This window comes from Sinocyclocheilus grahami, unplaced genomic scaffold (assembly GCF_001515645.1).
Source record: "Sinocyclocheilus grahami isolate Dianchi unplaced genomic scaffold, SAMN03320097.WGS_v1.1 scaffold1498.1, whole genome shotgun sequence".
NCBI classification, from domain to species: Eukaryota; Metazoa; Chordata; class Actinopteri; order Cypriniformes; family Cyprinidae; genus Sinocyclocheilus; species Sinocyclocheilus grahami.
The window spans coordinates 410,369-428,983 of record NW_015506677.1 but is presented as its reverse complement, the minus strand read 5'-3'; the positions used below and the strand labels follow the sequence as shown (position 1 = coordinate 428,983).

General features: G+C 39.0%; 1 long non-coding RNA gene across 1 annotated transcript in view; it reads right to left on the bottom strand.

The window, feature by feature from the left end:
• Window positions 1-5,858: 5,858 nt before the first annotated feature.
• LOC107570734 (uncharacterized) overlaps window positions 5,859-18,615 on the bottom strand; it is a 34,678-nt gene continuing 21,921 nt past the window's right edge. Inside the window, exons 2-3 of the long non-coding RNA XR_001607081.1 lie at window positions 11,906-11,969; window positions 5,859-6,760 (exon numbers count right to left, since the gene is read on the bottom strand). This is a non-coding gene — a long non-coding RNA (uncharacterized lncRNA). The remainder of the gene's footprint in view (window positions 6,761-11,905; window positions 11,970-18,615) is intronic.

Genomic DNA, 18,615 nt, shown 5'->3' with positions numbered 1-18,615 from the left:
ATGCTAGTAAGCTAGTAACTTGCTAATCATGCTAACGACATGCTAGTCACTTGCTAATGATAATAGCAACATGCTAGTCACTTGCTAATCATGAAAAAAACATGCTAGTCACTTGTTAATCATGCTAATGACATACTAGTCACTTGTTAATCATGTTAACATCATGCTAGTCACATGCTAATCATGCTAGAAACATGCTAGTAACTTGATAATGATGCTAGCAACATGCTAGTCACTTGCTAATCATGCTAACGACATGCTAGTAACTTGCTAATGATGCTAGCAACATGCTAGTCACTTGCTAATCATGCTAACGACATGCTAGTAACTTGCTAATGATGCTAGCAACATGCTAGTCACTTGCTAATCATGCTAACGACATGCTAGTAACTTGCTAATGATGCTAGCAACATGCTAGTCACTTGCTAATCATGCTAGAAACATGCTAGCGACATGCTAGTGACTTGCTAATAATAATGCTAACAGCATGCTAGTCACATGTTAATCATGCTAGCAACATGCTATTAGCATGCTAATCATGCTAGAAACATGCTAGAAACATGCTAGCAACATGCTAGTAACTTGCTAATCCTGCTAGCAACATACTAGTGGCTTGCTAATAATGCTAGCAACATGCTAGTAGCATGCTGATCGTGCTAGAAACATGCTAGCAACATGCTAATCATGCTAGCGATATGCTAGTCACTTGCTAATGATGCTAGCAAACATGCTAGTCACTTGCTAATCATGCTAGAAACATGCTAGCGACAATCTAGTAACTTTGCTAATCATGCTAACGACATGCTAGTCACTTGATAATCATGCTAACAACATGCTAGTCACATGCTAATCATGCTTGAAACATGCTAGTAACTTGATAATGATGCTAGCAACATGCTAGTCACTTGTTAATCATGCTAGAAACATGCTAGCGACATGCTAGCAACTTGTTAATCATGCTAACTACATGCTAGTCACTTGCTAATCATGCTAGCAACATGCTATCTACATCTATCTATCTACCTATCTATCTATTTATCATCTCTGACAGACTGTATTGCCTTCAAAATATTCAAACTTTGCTATTTCAGGCTGAAAACCTTTAAACTTCTTAAACTTTTTAATCTTTTCAAACTTTTTCAAACTTTCTGGTCCAGCTTTCTCAAGCCAACTTAAAGTTTGTTGTGACAAACTTTTTTATCTAGTTAAGTTGGCTTATGAAAGCCAACTTACTGAAATGCTATATAAACTTATTATTATTATTATGTTGGCTTGGTGAGAAGCCAACATACTGTTCTGCTATTTAAACTTATTATTATTATTAAAGTTATTCTTCTGAGACTCAAATTTCTAAACCTATCTCCTCCTAGGGCTATAAAGCCACAAGCCCCAAACTCTGCAGATACCTGGGCCCTAATTGCGTGAAGTGTGCTATATCTTTTCAGACTGATCAGACTTACAGTTTACTTATAAATAATTTTTAAATATGAAAAATTTCCCATAGACTTACATTGTCTGAGAAATATTGCGCCCCTAGAGGAGAAATACCCGATCTCTTGAGGGTGGAGTCTTAACTCCTCTTAGATTCACTTTAAAAACGGTTCTAAATACCAATAAATACATGAATTTCATTCACACTGACAAGCTAAACCAACATATGTGATTATTACTTGCGTCAGGGCTCTTTAATAGTGACTGTTTGGCCAGAAAACCGTGTGAAACACAAGAGAACAACATTCTCCGCACCGATCAGCGAGAGCAGTCCGTGCTTGCTCACAAGAACATCATTTGGACGTTTAAGGGCCTTTAAAAATAAAATACTCCAGCGGTTGAATACAATTCACACATTAGAACACAAAAACAGCTAATTTCAGGTGTTTGTGAGCTGTTTTAGTGTGAAACTGAAAGCCTTGCGTCCGGAGCTCGCGAGACTGCAGCGTCCTCATTAAACCGATATTTTTGCACGTCTTGAAGCCTCGCGAATGCAAAAATTCCAGCGAATTTATAGAATATAATTAGAAGAACATATTAAAAAGCTGAGTTGAGTGCATTTGAGCTTTATTTATGTTTCTCTGACAGCAGCCTCGCGAGGCACTGACTCCTCTGAACGGAAAAAAGGCTAAATACAGAAACATGCCTTTTAAAAGCTTCTGCATTAAAAAACAAACGAATTAAGGCAATAAAATTATACCAATATGTTATTGAGGTAATATGAGTCTTGTGAGATCTTTTTTTTGTCTAAATGCAGAGCAACGCGCCGCAGATCTGACACTCGTGCAGGACCGCGCTCATGCTCACTTCTCTCAATAAGAAAGCCTTCTCTGGGACAAAAACAGAAAAGATTATTTCAAAATACATGATAGCTTGGCGAATATAATCGAAAATATTCATTTGTCTCACGTGAACATAAAAGATCGGAGGTGGATGCATGTGAATATTAAAGCGACCGCATTTACTGGCTGCTTTCTGTCTTCAATGTTAATCCATAAAAAAACAGAAAAGCATTCGTTTGTCTTGGCTTCTTTTATTTATTTATTTATAAATAAGAGAATCAATATTTAATTAAAACCATGCAATGTTGTTTTTGGATTCTTACATTTCTGTATCTAAACATCTACAAAACCTGCTCTCTTCGTAGGTAACTGGAGAAGCCACACTGGAAAAAAATAGAAGCATGTGTTACAAACTCACTATATATTCATAAAAATACTTTTCTTTATAGAGCAATTTATTAGTAAGAGCAAAATTGTAAAGAAATTTAACTATATAAAAAATACAATAAAAATGAAATAATAATAAAAATAAAGCCTGCAGTTGCTTACACACACACACACACACACACACACACACACACACACACACACACACACACACACACACACACACACACACACACACACACACATGCATGTACACACGCATACATATACATCTTGTGTGCAAACACAAACAAGAATGTGGTGAGAAATCTGAAGCGGAGTGAGAAATTCACATGGGCTGATGTATACCCTGAAGAAATAAATAAGTATGTAGGTCTGCTTCTCTACATGGGTGTGATGAATCTGCCAAAAGTAAGGGACAATTTTCCAGCACTTCCTGGACATTGCAGTGACCAACAGCTTAATTTTACACAAAGACATGCATGTACACACACTTATATACACACACATTCAACACACACACATACATGCATGTACACACATACACAAATATACAGATATACACAAATGCATGCATGCACACACATGCACATACACACATTCACATACACACACGCACACATACACACATACATATACATACACACACACACACACACACACACATACAGATATACACAAGCACACATTCACACACAGAAACATACAGATAAACAATGCACACACGCATAACCACCTATACACACACATAGATATGTGCATGCACGTACATGCGCACAAACATGAATGCATGCACGCACACACATAACGTTACACCAGCAAACATGAATGCATGCATGCACATACGCACTTACACACGTGTGCAACGCACATTGTCGTAGCCTAGCCTTTTATTAGAATAGAAGATAGCAAGGGTCCGTAGAAAAATACTGTTGTACGTTTTTTTGCAGCGGGGCAGCTCCAGAATGCTGGACGCACAAGTACTCTGGTTCTTTTGCCCCAAGGCTGCGTTGGCACAGCTGCCAAGCCAACATCAAAGTTCGTCTTCGAACTTTAGTGTCTAGTTATTATTCTTTTTCTGAGACTAACATTTCTGACTGCTACTCCTCCTAGAGCTTTAACTCTACAAACCCCAAACTCAGCCCAGCTCTTCAGACTGATCTGACCGAGTGTGCTATATCTTTTCTAACTGATCGGACTTACGGTTTTCATAAAAATGATAGATAGATAGAATCAGACTGAAGATAGATAGATAGATAGATAGATAGATAGATAGATAGATTGATAGAATCAGACTGAAGATAGATAGATAGATAGATAGATAGATAGAAACAGACTGAAGATAGATAGATAGAATCAGACTGAAGATAGATAGATAGAATCAGACTGAAGATAGATAGATAGATAGAATCAGACTGAAGATAGATAGATAGATAGATAGATAGATAGATAGATAGATAGATAGAATCAGACTGAAGATAGATAGATAGATAGAAATAGTTAGATGATAGATAGATAGATAGAATCAGACTGAAGATAGATAGATAGATAGATAGATAGATAGATAGATAGATAGAATCAGACTGAAGATAGATAGATAGATAAGATGCAGCCGCTAGAATACCGATGTGGTTGCTAAGGTATTGCTATTCGGTTGCTAGGGTACTTGGGGTTTTGCTAGAGCGGTTGCTAGGGTACCCGGGACGGTTGCTAGGGTACGCCGGGCAGTTGCTAAGGTTTTGCTATGCGGTTGCTAAGGTACTCGGGGCGGTTGCTAAAGTACTCGGGTGGATGTTAAGGGGTTGCTATGTGGTTGCAAGGGTACCCGGGTGGTTGCTAAGGGGTTGCTATGCGGTTGCTAGGGTTCCCGGGGTGGTTGCTAGGTTGGCTTGGATAGTTGCTAGAGTGATGCTATGAAGATAGATAGATGCTATGCAACCGCATAGCAACACCTTAGCAACCCCCCCCGGGCACCCTAGCAACCGTATAGCAACACCTTAGCAACCACCCCGAGTACCTTAGCAAATGCATAGCAACACCTTAGCAACCGCCCAGGTACCCTAGCAACCGCATAGCAACACACTAGCAACCACATAGCAATACCCTAGCAACCACCCCGAGTACCTTAGCAACCACATAGCAACACCTTAGCAAGTGCCCCGGGTACCCTAGCAAACGCATAGCAACAACCTAGTAACCGCCCCACGTACACTAGCAACTGCATAGCAACACCTTAGCAACCGTCCCATGTACCCTAGCAACCGCATAGCAACAACCTAGCATCCGCATAACAACATTGTAACAACCACCCCGGACACCCTAGCAACCATCCCAGGAACCCTAGCAACTGCTCTAGTAACCATCCCAAGTACCCTAGCAAACGAATAGCAACACCTTAGCAACCACATGGGTATTCTAACAGCTTCTTCAGTCTGATTATATCTATCTATCTATCTATCTATCTCTGACAGACTGTATTGCCTTCAAAACATTCAAATTTTAAGCTTTTAAAACTATTTTAAACTTCAAACTATTTCAGACTGAAAACTGTCAAACTTAAAACTTTTTAAACTTCTTAAACTTTTTTTATCTTTTTAAACTTTTTCAAACTTTCTGGTCTGGCTTTCTCAAGCCAACTTAAAGTTTGTCTTGACGAACATTTTTATCTAATTATTATTTTTCTGAAACTAAAATTTCTGACTCTAACTCCTCCTAGAGCTTTAACTCTACAGACTCCAAACTCAGCCCAGATCTTCAGAGTGATCTCACTTAGTGTGCTATATCTTTTCTAACTGATCGGACTTACGGGTTTCATAAAAATGAAGATTAAAAATCATACAAATCCTATAGATTTACATTGAAAAGTCTTGGCTCATCTGAACATTCCGTCAAAATCAAACTGTCAAAATTCAAATCTAAACACACTGAAGCCCATTAGACTCAATCAGACTTCCTTTCTATGTACTATTTCTAACCCATTCAAACTCATCTATCTATCTATCTGTCTGTCTGTCTGTCTGTTTTTCAAATAGTCTGTATTGCCTTCAAAACATTCAGACTTTAATCTTTCAAAGTATTTTAAACTGAAAACCATTTCAGACTAAAAACAATCAAACTTTTTAACTTTTCAAACTTTCTGGTCTGGCTTTCTCAAGCCAATTTCAAAGTTTGTCTCGACAAACTTTTTTATCTAGTTATTATTATTATATACTTCCTTCCAATTCACATTCAAACCATTGGCATTGTTGTCTGTGATCGAATGTCACTAATTATCCATGGCTGAAACATTACATTTACTATAGATTAGCTTCTGAGGTGCAATGGAGTCTAAGATGTTAGAGCATAGTAAGAAAGTCTAAAGAGGTTTGTCAGTCTCCAGATACATTTCCGAACAAAACATCATGAAAATATGTAGTGAAGATGTGAGACCAATGTGCTCGTGTTGGTAGAGTACTGGGTAATGCTGGAAGAGATGTTGTAAATATCTGTCTGTGATCAGAAAATTATATATCACGTATGTCAGCCACAGGCAAACCATGTGTCAATTTTAAATCGAATGTATGACCATGACAGTCAAAAAAAACTGAAACTGATGCCTGAATTTGAAAATATTTTATTAAAAGTGACCAAGGAGCACTAAAGGGTTAAATACAATTTTAAAATTGTACTCACCATGTGAGAAGTGGATTCCTAGATTAATAGGATCACAAGTCATTTTAATGCATTAGTTTTATCACAGAGGTGTCATCCAAATTTTATTTATTTTTATTTACTTATTTATTTTTTTGTGGGATATATGTTGTTCTCAACCTGAAAAATCACAGCAAAACAAAAGGACAGACAAATTAGATTTTTATTTGGAATGCACCAATACCATTATTATGGCTGTGTGGCTGCAGAGATAGAAATGCTTATTCATTAATGCATTTAATCAGCCTCCAGCCAACAAATAAACTTTGAAACTTTTTTTTCTGGGATATGCTCCAACATCTCAGCAGTCCTACACAGGACAAGCGGTTTGAAAAAAGAAATGGATGGGTTAATGTTCCACAGTGGATGAAGGAGTATTTGTATTCCTCAGGCTGCTCTGTATACCACTTCTGGCATGCCAACAGCACCCAAAAGTAGGAGTATAAGAGAAGTGTTAATGGGAATTCAAATATCCACATTATAATATTCAGATTCTCTTTCGCTGATGGCTGCCTCCGTGGCGTGGAGTTGTTTTTATGCAGTTGTTTTTATGTTTTTGTTAGTTTGTCCTGTCTTTAGTTATATCCCTGCAATCAGTTTCACCAGAGACGAATTGCTGGACATTCGGAAGTACACACCGGTACCAGATATTTCACCGGTTTTCGACTATTCTGATGTTTTGCTGGACATTGTAGTCGGGGGAGCTGTGGCGCTGATCAAACGCTTCAGGACGCACAGACGGGGGAAGCGAGCCGGCGCGCTCGTGAAGCTCAGGCAGCGCAGATTCAGAACGCCGTTGCCTAGCATCCATCTGGCAAACCTCTGCTCTCTACCCAACAAAACGGACAAACTCCTTCTGCTCTCCTGGATAAATAAGGATTTTTCAAACTCTGCTGCTCTGTGTTTCATGGAAACTTGGCTGAAAGACGCCATTCCGGACAGCGCGTTGAGTCTCCCGGGCTTTCAGCTGTTCAGAGCGGATCGCGAAGCAAAATCTACGGGGAAATCACGCGGCGGCGGGACATGCATTTACATCAATGAGAGGTGGTGTACAGATGTATCTGTGTCAAGAAGATGTGCTGTTCATATCTAGAAGTGCTCTTCATTAACTGCAAGCCGTTCTATTCGCTGCGGGAGTTTTGCTCATTCATTCTCTTCAGTGTCTACATTCCTCCGCAAGCGCACATGAGCTCCGCTTTATAGAAACTCGCTGATCAGATCACAGACACAGAACAACAACACCCGGACTCTGTTTTAATCATTCTCGGGGACTTTAATAAAGCCAATCTCTCCCGTGAACTGCCAAAATACAGACAGCACATCACATGTCCCACCAGAGACAGTAATATATTGGATCACTGTTACACCACAATAAAGAATGCATATCACTCTGTTCCACGAGCAGCTTTGGGGCTCTCTGATCACTGTTTGGTTCATCTAATACCGACCTACAGGCAGAAACTGAAATCAGCTAAACCTGTATTAATATGTTGAATGTTTTATACTCGGTCACTGTTGCTGTTGTTTCCTCTGAACATCCAACTCCAATTGTAAAGCCTTGTTATATTCTCTGTCACATGGAAGATCACACAAACAACATTGTTGTCTGAAAAATCAACAAACATTAAGAAAATTTCAATTAAAAGCTTTTTAAGTGGTGTTTGCCCACATACGACTCGCCTCTGTGATGCCAGGTTCTGTAAGAAAAAAAAAGAGGCCATTCTCCTTGTTGGCAGTAGGTTAAAGACTATTTACTTTGTGTAAACTTACAATAAGTAATCTGCCAAGATAATTTTAAGTCAGAAAAGTCCAATAAGATTAGCTTTTTTTTTTTTGTTTACTTAAATTGTTCTTTTGGTAAAGAAAAATAACAAATAGCTTCCTATATGAAATAGTTTCCTTCCTAATTGCTTTAAGGCACTTTGGTGTATACTGTAAATGCAAATGTGTTCACATTGCATAGCCTCCTTTGAAAATCTGTTTTACTGTACTTTCCATCAGGTAAAAATTCAACAAGTCTAAAAGTGACATGACGTAAAGTGTTAAGTGGCTCAGGGCAGGCTAAGTTATTTGTCTATGTTCAAAGAAAACTGCTGTGTATGTGATGAAAGCTTTGTGTAATTGTGTGACACATTTCATAATAAATTTACATTTTGTCATGTTGTGCTTTATGTCTACGTTCTTTGATAACATGCTTCTCTCGTTGGAGTCTGAGCTTTTGTTTCTTCTTGTCCTGAGACTGGACGTTCTTCTCCTCCAGCTCAAGCTCCTGACGCAGAGACGAGAAGCGACCCAGTTCTACTTCCACCTGACACAGCTCCAGCCTGAAAAGAAGGGCCAATTACAATCTACATTCCCAACAACAGTATGTACTGTATATCAGTGAACATCACAATAATGGTAATAATGTAGTTTGTGTAAACAGCATGCTTGCTTTTTTATTTCAGATGTGAGAATAACAGTGTAAAAGAACCTGTTGCAAAGAGAGCCAAAGCAAAGCAGCCCACTTGGTCATAGAAATGGGGATTCCTGCCTGCACAAGAACCTGGACCACAGCTAAGACCATGTGATGCACACACTACCATGAGTTATTTTATGTGATGGTTATATGTATTCTAAATAAACTACAAACAAAAAATATATACATTTATTTTTTCCTCACATTCTTTCTTGTAGCAATTCCCTCTCAGTCACACACCTGACAGCTCATTATGCAGCTCATTATGCAGACCTTTGTCTTCTCAGGTGTGAATCACAGCATTATTCATGATCATTCACGCCTACTCGCATATACCTTTTCTACACAAAAAGTGTCTTAGAAAATTTAAATCAATATATTGTTTTCTGCGAATGAGTGAGTAAGATGATTTTCACATAATTTTAAAGCAAAAACTCTAGACTTCAAGATCCAGTTCTCAAAAGTCTTGTGATCAAATGTTCGGTATGTGTTTTATGGCCTTATTTCAGTGACTTTAAAATTTCACTAAACACCTAAACACGCATAAATTTTGTTTTCTCAAAAACACAATCACGTACATACATGCTGCTCACATATTATTGTTTGTGCTGATCCCGGACTCTGTTTTAATCATTCTCAGGGATGTTAATAAAGCAAATCTGTCCCGTGAACTGCCAAAATACAGACAGCATGTTACATGTCCCAGCAGAGACGGTAATATATTGGATCACTGTTACACCACAATAAAGAATGCATATCACTCTGTACCACGGGCAGCTTTGGGGCTCTCTGATCACTGTTTGGTTCATCTTATACCGACCTACAGGCAGAAACTGGATGAGCTCACAGAGACTGTAACATCTTATATCAGTTTCTGTGAAGATATGTGCATTCCTACCAGGACTCATTTAACCTACAACAACGACAAACCATGGTTCACTGCAAAACTCAGACAGCTCCGTCAGGCCAAAAAAGATGCTTACAGGAAGGGTATAAACAGGCTAAATACACACTGGAAAAGGAGATCAGAGTGGCAAAGAGGAATTATTCTGAAAAAATAAGGATTCAATTCTCTTCCAGTGACTCATCATCAGTGTGGAAAAGTCTGAAAGAAATCACCAACTACAAGACACCATCCCCCAGCACTGTGGAGAATCAACAACTGGCAGACGATCTGAATGAGTTCTACTGCAGGTTTGAAAAAAAAAACACACCCGCCCTGAACACCTCTCCACACAACCCTTCAAACATATGTGAGGATCCTGTTCGTGGACTTCAGCTCGGCCTTTAACACCATCTCAAACCTCCTCCTGCCAAAACTAACTCAGCTCTCCGTGCCCACCTTTGTCTGTCAGTGGATCAACAGCTTCCGGAAAGACAGGCAGCAGCTAGTGAGGCTGGGAAAACTCACATCCAACACCCGCACCATCAGCAGTGGAGCTCCTCAGGGCTGCGTTCTCTCCCCACTGCTCTTCTCCCTCTACACCAACGACTGCACCTCTAAAGACCCCTCTGTCAAGCTCCTGAAGTTTGCAGATGACACCACACTCATAGGCCTCATTCAGGACGGTGACGAGTCTGCTTACAGTCAGGAGGTTAAAGAGCTGGCTGTCTAGTGCAGTCTCAACATCCTGGATCTCAACACGCTCAAAACTGTGGAGATGACCGTGGACTTCAGGAGAAACCCCCCTGCACTCCCCCCACTCACCATTATGGACAGCACTGTGACTGCAGTGGAGTCATTCAGGTTCCTGGGCACCACAATCTCTCAATCTCTCAACACTCACATAGACTTTGTTAAAAAGGCCCAGCAGAGGTTGTACTTCCTTCGCCAGCTGAGGAAGTTCAACCTGTCACAGGAGCTGCTGAAACAGTTGAATCATTGAATCTGTCCTCTGCACTTCTATAACTGTCTGGTTCAGCTCAGCTACCAAATCTGACCTCAGAAGACTACAGAGGGTAGTCCGGACTGCTGAGCGAATCATTGGTACAACCCTCCCTTCTCTCCAAGAACTGTACTCATCCAGAGTGAGCAAAAGGGCTGGCAAAATCACTCTGGACCCCTCACATCCAGCACACTCCCTCTTTGAACGTTGCCATCGGGTAGACGCTACAGAGCTCTGAGCACCAGAACGGCCAGACACAGGAACAGTTTCTTCCCTCAGGCAATCCATCTCATGAACACTTGACAATAACTGTGGAACACACACTATTTATTCACTCATACACTTATTTATCTAACACACATACTCAGTCTACATTTCAATTTGCCCATAATATACCTGTATACAACTGTCTATTGTTATATACCTGTACATACAATTGTTGATTTGTATATTTTTTATTCCTTATTTACTTGTTCTAGTTTTTTATTTTTTTATTATCTGTGTTTTTTTGTTCTGTCACTGTCATTCTGTTACACTGTGGAAGCTTCTGTCACGAAAACAAATTCCTTGTATTTGTAAACATACCTGGCAATAAAGCTCATTCTGATTCTGATTCTGATTCTAAAAGTGACTTCCAAGGGTTAAGTAAACGGCAGCATAATTCATTGTAATTCATTTTGGGGCAGGTGAATTGACAGTTCATGACATATACATAACTTCACTTTGCAGGTTCCTCTGATAGAATGTATATTACTAATATGGCTATTTTTGACCTGGTGCAGACTGACTCTGTCCTCTGACAAAATGCCTTAAACATCTACAATACATGATTATGTTTCTGTTGCACATGGACATGTTTTATGAATATATAATAAATATTGATTCTGCACATGCTAAGAGCAGATTATGTATTGTTCACTGAATTAAAGCAAACAAAGAAAGTGTAATATGCGCACATCCAAAAACTTTAGGCAGGTGCTCGATCACATGGAGCACTTCACTGTAATTAAACAAAAATCGGCACACTGCCACTACTGCTCTCAGTAACAAAGTTTTCGTTTTTGAGAGCAGTAGTGGCAGTGTGCCGATTTTTGTTTATTGACACTGAATTAAAGCACACAGGAGAAAACGGCATGGTACTAAGTTACATGGTATTATTTGCAATGGCACAATTAATAACATCAGCATAGAAAAGTGTTAAAAGTGCAAACCTCTTTCCCCAAATAGGCTGTCCACTATAGAATTCAACAGTTTGTCAATCTTTTCAAAGTGGTTCTGAAAAACAAGAAAAGAGCAGAAAAACAAAAGTGAGGTTTTCACTTGAAGATGTATGGCGAATGCAGGCTTTTGTCTGCTCAGGTCTTAGTGGCCTTCCATTCCACACTGATTTATGTGCCTGACATAGTAACACAAACACAATCAAATTACAAAGTATGCTTGCTTCAAGAAAAATTATACCATGTGAATGCAGACAGATCAATAAACATTACACAACCACAAGTCACCAGCTCAGAGAATAGTATGATGTACAATGGCACTAGATTTTACATACTTACTGTACATGAGTTATGCATGTAGCCTATGCAGATTTTAAAAGTCAGGTGAACAAATTAAATATTGTAAATTTGATAATGGAAAGCTTGTTTTGTTAAGTCAAATTATTTAACCCAAACGCCTAAGCACAAGTTTTTTTCCTCCAATAAACAAATATGATTTTGAATGCATCCTCTAATATGGCTTGTATTTCTCTTTAATCAGCAGAAAGAGATGAAAAGCAGAAAGAGCTGAAATGAAATGCAAACTCTCTCTGTACAACAATAACAGTGTCCTCTCTCATTTTACAGGTCATTGCTTCTCTCTCTGTTTGGATCTGGATGTCACTCAAATAGTAAATTAATTGAGAAAAACCATGATGATTAAAACACCTTGATGATTTGCCATCTAACTTGCAAAACCCTGAAAATTTTAATGACTGAATGCAACAAGAAACATACAGAAAAAAATCAGATGGGTGAGATGGAAAGAAACAATACGTGCATAAGCATTTTGAAATACAAGTCAGTCAGGATAAGTTGGGTTATGTCTATATGAATATTGAAGACATAGGTTAGTGAATTCAAACAGGATATTTATTGAACAAATTGGACTGGAATGAGCAGTTGAATAGAAAACTGTTAAAAGTAATAGGGATGAGGATGACTTGGTTGATGATGATTTCTTATTGCAGGGTGTTGGTGAACTGGACTGTGCAGGGAACATGAGAATGGGGAGCACACACCACTAGCTGCGGAGGAAAGAATAGAGGTATGGTCATACTTACTAATGGTGATGGGTTGCAGGAGGTAATGCTAGAGAGCACAAAAGATACAGAGAGCCACACCTTCTGCCCGGACTGATAGGTGGGTATACTGCTTATCCAGGCATCGGCATAGCTCTTGTGGTGGCACACTGCCCACTGAAGATGGTGGTGTGCACAGTGCCAGTGCACAGTGCCAGAACCTCTCTCTCCCCTGGAACAAAAAAATCCACCATTGGACCTTGGACGGCTCACCAGACCACAGGAACAGTGGAGGTTGGAACCCAAGGAATTGGAATGAAGTGAAACCTGTAGTTGGTTGTTAGAAGGAGTTCTTGGCATATTTGGCCCAAGCGATGAATTGTTCCCAGAGTTCTGGTAGCCGTGACAGAGGGTTCTTATGAAAAACGTGATATCTGGGATTTTGTGTTCTGTTTGCCCATTGCTTTGAGGGTGGTAGCCAGAAGTCAGACTCATGGTCATGCCAAGAAGGGAGAAGAATGTCTTTCAGACCTGGGAAATAAACTGAGGTCTGCAGTTCAACACAATATCCTGTATATGGAATCCAAAGTTTTGGAAAACATAGTTAAACATAAGCTAAGTGGTTTTTCGGGCAGTAGGAAGACCTTTGGGGGAATCTGTCCACAATGACTGTCCATGAGCCATCTGAGGTAGGCAGGTCGATGATGAAGTCCACTCGTAGGTGTGACCATGGTCGGCGAGGAATGGGCAGTGGAAGAAATTTGCCAGCTGGTAGATGATGAGAAACCTTGGACATGGTGCAGACTTGACATCCTTGCATGAACCTTCTGTGTCCCTTATCATTTGCGGCCACAAGAAACTATTTTGATGGAGCGAGAGAGTCTGATCAGTACCTGTGTGGCCAATGCCCACAAAGGAGTGAACTGAAACCATAAAAGAGGTCCGTTGTGACTGGGGCCGGTAGAGTGGGCTCAGTGGTAGTAGCCTTGGCGATACTATCATCCAAGGACCACTGGATAGGACTGACAATGACCTTGGGAGGCAGAATGGGTTCACAATAGGGCATCAGCTTTGGTGTTTTTGGTTCCTGTACAATAGGAAATCGTGAAATCAAACCTGGTGAAGAAAGCAACCATCTAGCTTGCTTGGGGTTGAGTTGTTTGGCATTGCGGAGATACTCTATATTATGGTAAGCACAACAAATGGGTGACAAGCTCCCTACAACCAATGTCTCCGTTTTTCCAGGGTGAGTTTTAAGGCAAGAAATTAATGATTGGCTACATCCTAATTCTGCTCCTTTTTCTTGGAGTTTCTTATAGAAGAAAGCATATGGATGGAGGTGGGAAGGATTCCCCTGCTGCTGTGAAAGCACAGCTCTGACTCTGGAGGAGTGGAGTGGTTGTTAAGGCTTCTTTGAGGAGATGGAATGTTTGAGTGGTTTTGGGAATCCAGGACAAAGACATGGGCCTGCCTTTCAAGAGGGATGTGAGAAAAGCAGTGATTGAGCTGTAATTCTGGATGAAATGGCGATAAAAGTTTGCGAAGCCAAGGAAACACTGAAGCTCTTTCAGTCTAGATGGATTGGGCCAGGTTCGGACAGCCTCCACCCAACCCTAGTCCATCTGGATGCCTTCAGCACTGATGTTATATACAAGGAACTGCATGGAGCATTGGTGGAAGGAGCTTTAGATAACAGAAACAGACATGCCAGAGGCAGTAAAAGTCACTTTTTTGGACAAAGGAGAAAGACTAAAACGGACTAGTAAAATAGCTCACCATGAGGCATGGAGGACGTATGGGAAACGCCGCTATGACGTGTTTCCCTGAACTCAGTCAATTCCCTCCAGGAATTTAATTTGACACCCCTGGCTTAGAGATAATAGAATCATTTCCCTCATCAGTGGAGCCATCGGAGGTACAGCCTACTCAAAATTGTGAGGTGCAAAATGTGAGTAGAAAAATATAAAGTTTTATGTTAACAGAATTTGCAGGTAGTCAGTTTATTTAATGTTTTCAGCATGTGTGTTTTGCTTGTAATGTTACCATTGTAAGACCATAAATTGGAACCACTGGTAGTTTACCACAGTTTTTCCCAGTAAACATGCAGAATCTGCTGAACAAAATATCTCAAAAAATGTGTCTAATCTGTTTCACAGAAATAAACAGGAAAATAGCAATGTAAATTTAACTGCTGTGAAGCAACTCTAAAAGACAATAGTGTCATTATTTGGATCAAGTCAGTTCAGTGTTGGTTTAGTTCAGATCAGTGCAAAGTTAATCAATCACCTATAAACAATTCTACAAAAGGCAGCAATGTCATTATTCAGCTATAGTCACTTTAATGTTGATTTACTTCAGTTCTATTCCAGTGTTGATGCTGCAAGATGTGACTACTTGGCCCCGACAAGCCATTCAGTTGGGGGCTGTTGGGGGTCTCCAGGACCAGGATTAAGAACTACTTTTCTAAATCAACTTAGACACAATAAATACTAGATTAAGGTGTGTATTCTAAGATAATATTCTATGTATGTACAGTATGTCGAGCCTGTCAATCTACATTAGACCACCACCCTTAGCCTGAATTAAGCAAAGACACTCAACTTCTCCTAAAAGTGTTCTGCAAATGATCAGTCATTTGAATGTAAAACATATCACCTATTGACAGTTAATAGTATTGATAGGTTAATAATATAGCCTACGATACAACCCAGAATCTGCCTCACCTAAATATATAGGCTAGTCAGGAGCTGCTATTGGGTTTGTGGGATTAATGATTAACTAAACCCGATCCAAAATATTTAATTTAAATACACAAATAACATTTATTTAATTAATATTATTTGTGTATTTCATCTGCAACAACATTATGGACTTTTGTAAAGATATATAAGTTATAATAGCATGGACTGTACAATAGCAGTGTTTTAATTTTCGTCATACTTTTCGTCAACGACAATTTCTCACCAACGAAAATGAGATGATAACTAAATAAAAACCTGTTTTTAATTACAAAAACTAAAACGCAAATATACTCTCATTTTCGTCAACGAATAAACACAAGATGAAAATGTTAGGGAAGGACGATTTGGGAAGATATCCAGTCAGACTCAGTCAGGACTGATGTCTTATGTGGCAGTTACAGTAAGTAGACGTGTAGAAGTAGATGGTTAGAGAGTTGGACTCGTAACCCAAAGGTTGCAAGTTCGAGTCTCAGGTCCGGCAGGAATTGTGGGTGGGGGGAGTGAATGTACAGCACTCTCTTCCACCTTCAATACCATGACTGAGGTGCCCTTGAGCAAGGCACCGAACCCCTGACTGCTCCCCGGGCGCCGCAGCATACTGCCCACTGCTCCGGGTTGTGTGTTCATGGTGTGTGTGTTCACTGCTGTGTGTGTGCGCACTTTGGATGGGTTAAATGCAGAGCACTAATTCCTAGTATGGGTAGTGGGGAGACGTGCCCCCCCCCACTTTTAATACTTGGCCTCACGTCACATTTTTATAATTTTTTAATTTGCATTGTATTTGTACCGTCTAACCGCTGGAAAACGCGGCGCTGTGGCGCTCTCAACAGACTCGCGCAGCAGCGCTTCTGACTGCTTCAGTGTGGGTTGTAATCAATGAATAGCGCACATTAAGGGGTGTAGATTACGCGGGGGACGTGCCCCCCCTCCCCCTTTTAATATCACGTAAATTCATCTCCAGCACTTTTTCGGGCAAGTTCGCATAGAGGTTTTCAAGAGCTGGTGTGATTAAATATAGATTTAAACTCTAGTCTGCGCATGGCTTGATATTTTATTCGGACCCAGAATAAGGCGAGATGAACATCGCGGAGCGCTAAACACTCTGTGCAGTGTGTGTTTCATTCATACTCGAAGCCCGAGGGCGCTCTCGCGCAGAAAGTCGAACCAGGAAATCCCTTATATGGACAAAAGCATCCAGCTATTGCTGTATGAAAACAGTTGTTTTCACAGAAGAACAGAAAACGTTTGGAAACATGAAGACATTAAACATACGATTGCGACAATATATGGTTTATTTGTGTTTTTCAAGTCATCTCCAGGTAATAAAGTATATGAACAATGCAGTGCTAATTGACATAGCATTTATTACAGTATAGAAACTATTCTGCCTTATGTGATAAAAAAGTGTTTGTAGTATATAAACATTAACACATCATTATTATTGTCTAAGCCAATCAAATGCTAGAAATTAGAGAAAAAATTGTTGCCTATAGTCAAAAGTTCTTGAACAGTAAAATTGTTAATGTTTTCTAAAGAAGACTCTTCTGTTCAGCAAGCCTGCATTTATTTGATCCAAAGTACAGCAAAACAATAATATTTTGAAATATTTTTACTATTTAAAATAACTGTTTTCTATTTTAATATATTTTAAAATGTAATTTATTGTGATTTCAAAACTACATTTTTAGCATCATTACTCCAGTCACACGATCCTTCAGAAATCATGGTGATATTCTGATTTGCTGCTCAAAAAACATTTATTATTATGATGATGTTGAAAACATCTGAGTAGAATTTTTTTCACGTTTCTTTGATGAATAGAAAGTTCAGAAGAACAGCATTAATCTGAAATAGAAATATTTTGTAACATCATAAATGTCTTTATCATCTTTGCTAAATAAAAGTATTAATTTCCATAATTTATTTTCCGAAAAATAAAAATTATACTGACTCTAAGCTTTTGAATGGTATAGTGTACAATAAATGTACTCAACTGTTTTAAATATTGATAATAATAATAATTAAAAAAGGTTTCTTGAGCAGCAAATCAGCATATGATTTCTGAAGAATCATGTGACACTGAAGATTGGAGATATGATGCTGAAAATTCAGCTTTGATCACAGCAATCAATTACATTTTAAAACATATTCAAATAGAAAGCAGTTATTTTAAATAGTAGAAATATTTCACAATATTACTACTTTTGCTGTCCACATTTCTGTCCCCCTCACTTCTGAAATGATGGCTACGCCCCTGCGCACATTTATGCCAAGCAATTGCTAATGAACTAATGTTGATGAATTATGACAATGTTTACTATACGATATTTATATGGTAATATGTTTTAGATGGTTGTAAGAATGCATATTTTATTTCCCTCATCTGAACTTGAATGAGTAGCTTGCAACTGTACAGTCCAGTGCAGACATTACAAAATAAGAGTCACACTGTATTTCAAGCTTTTTTCCTGGCCATTGTTGATATTTTAGGTACATAAACTGTATTTAATTTAATTTTCCATTTAATTAACAACTATTGTAGCTTCTGTTGGAATTCGCCATCACAATGTAGCGAATCAGCTCATGGGGAAATATGAATAATTAATCATAACTAGTTATAATTAATTATAAATATTTAGATCCGCTGTAGATCTTTAGCTGACCTCTCAGGGTCAACTGTCTGTCAATTCTAAGAACATTAATTTCCTGGTTAAGGGAAATAACTTTCTTACTGTACAATTCTACAAAGAGCTTGTAGCATAAATCTGCATGATTAAGTGACTCCAGTTATGAGCAAACAATGAACAACGTCAAGTGTGATACAAGTAAGACTTTATTAACTACATAAACACTTAAACTAGTCTAACATACTACATAAACACTTAAACTGGTCTAACATACA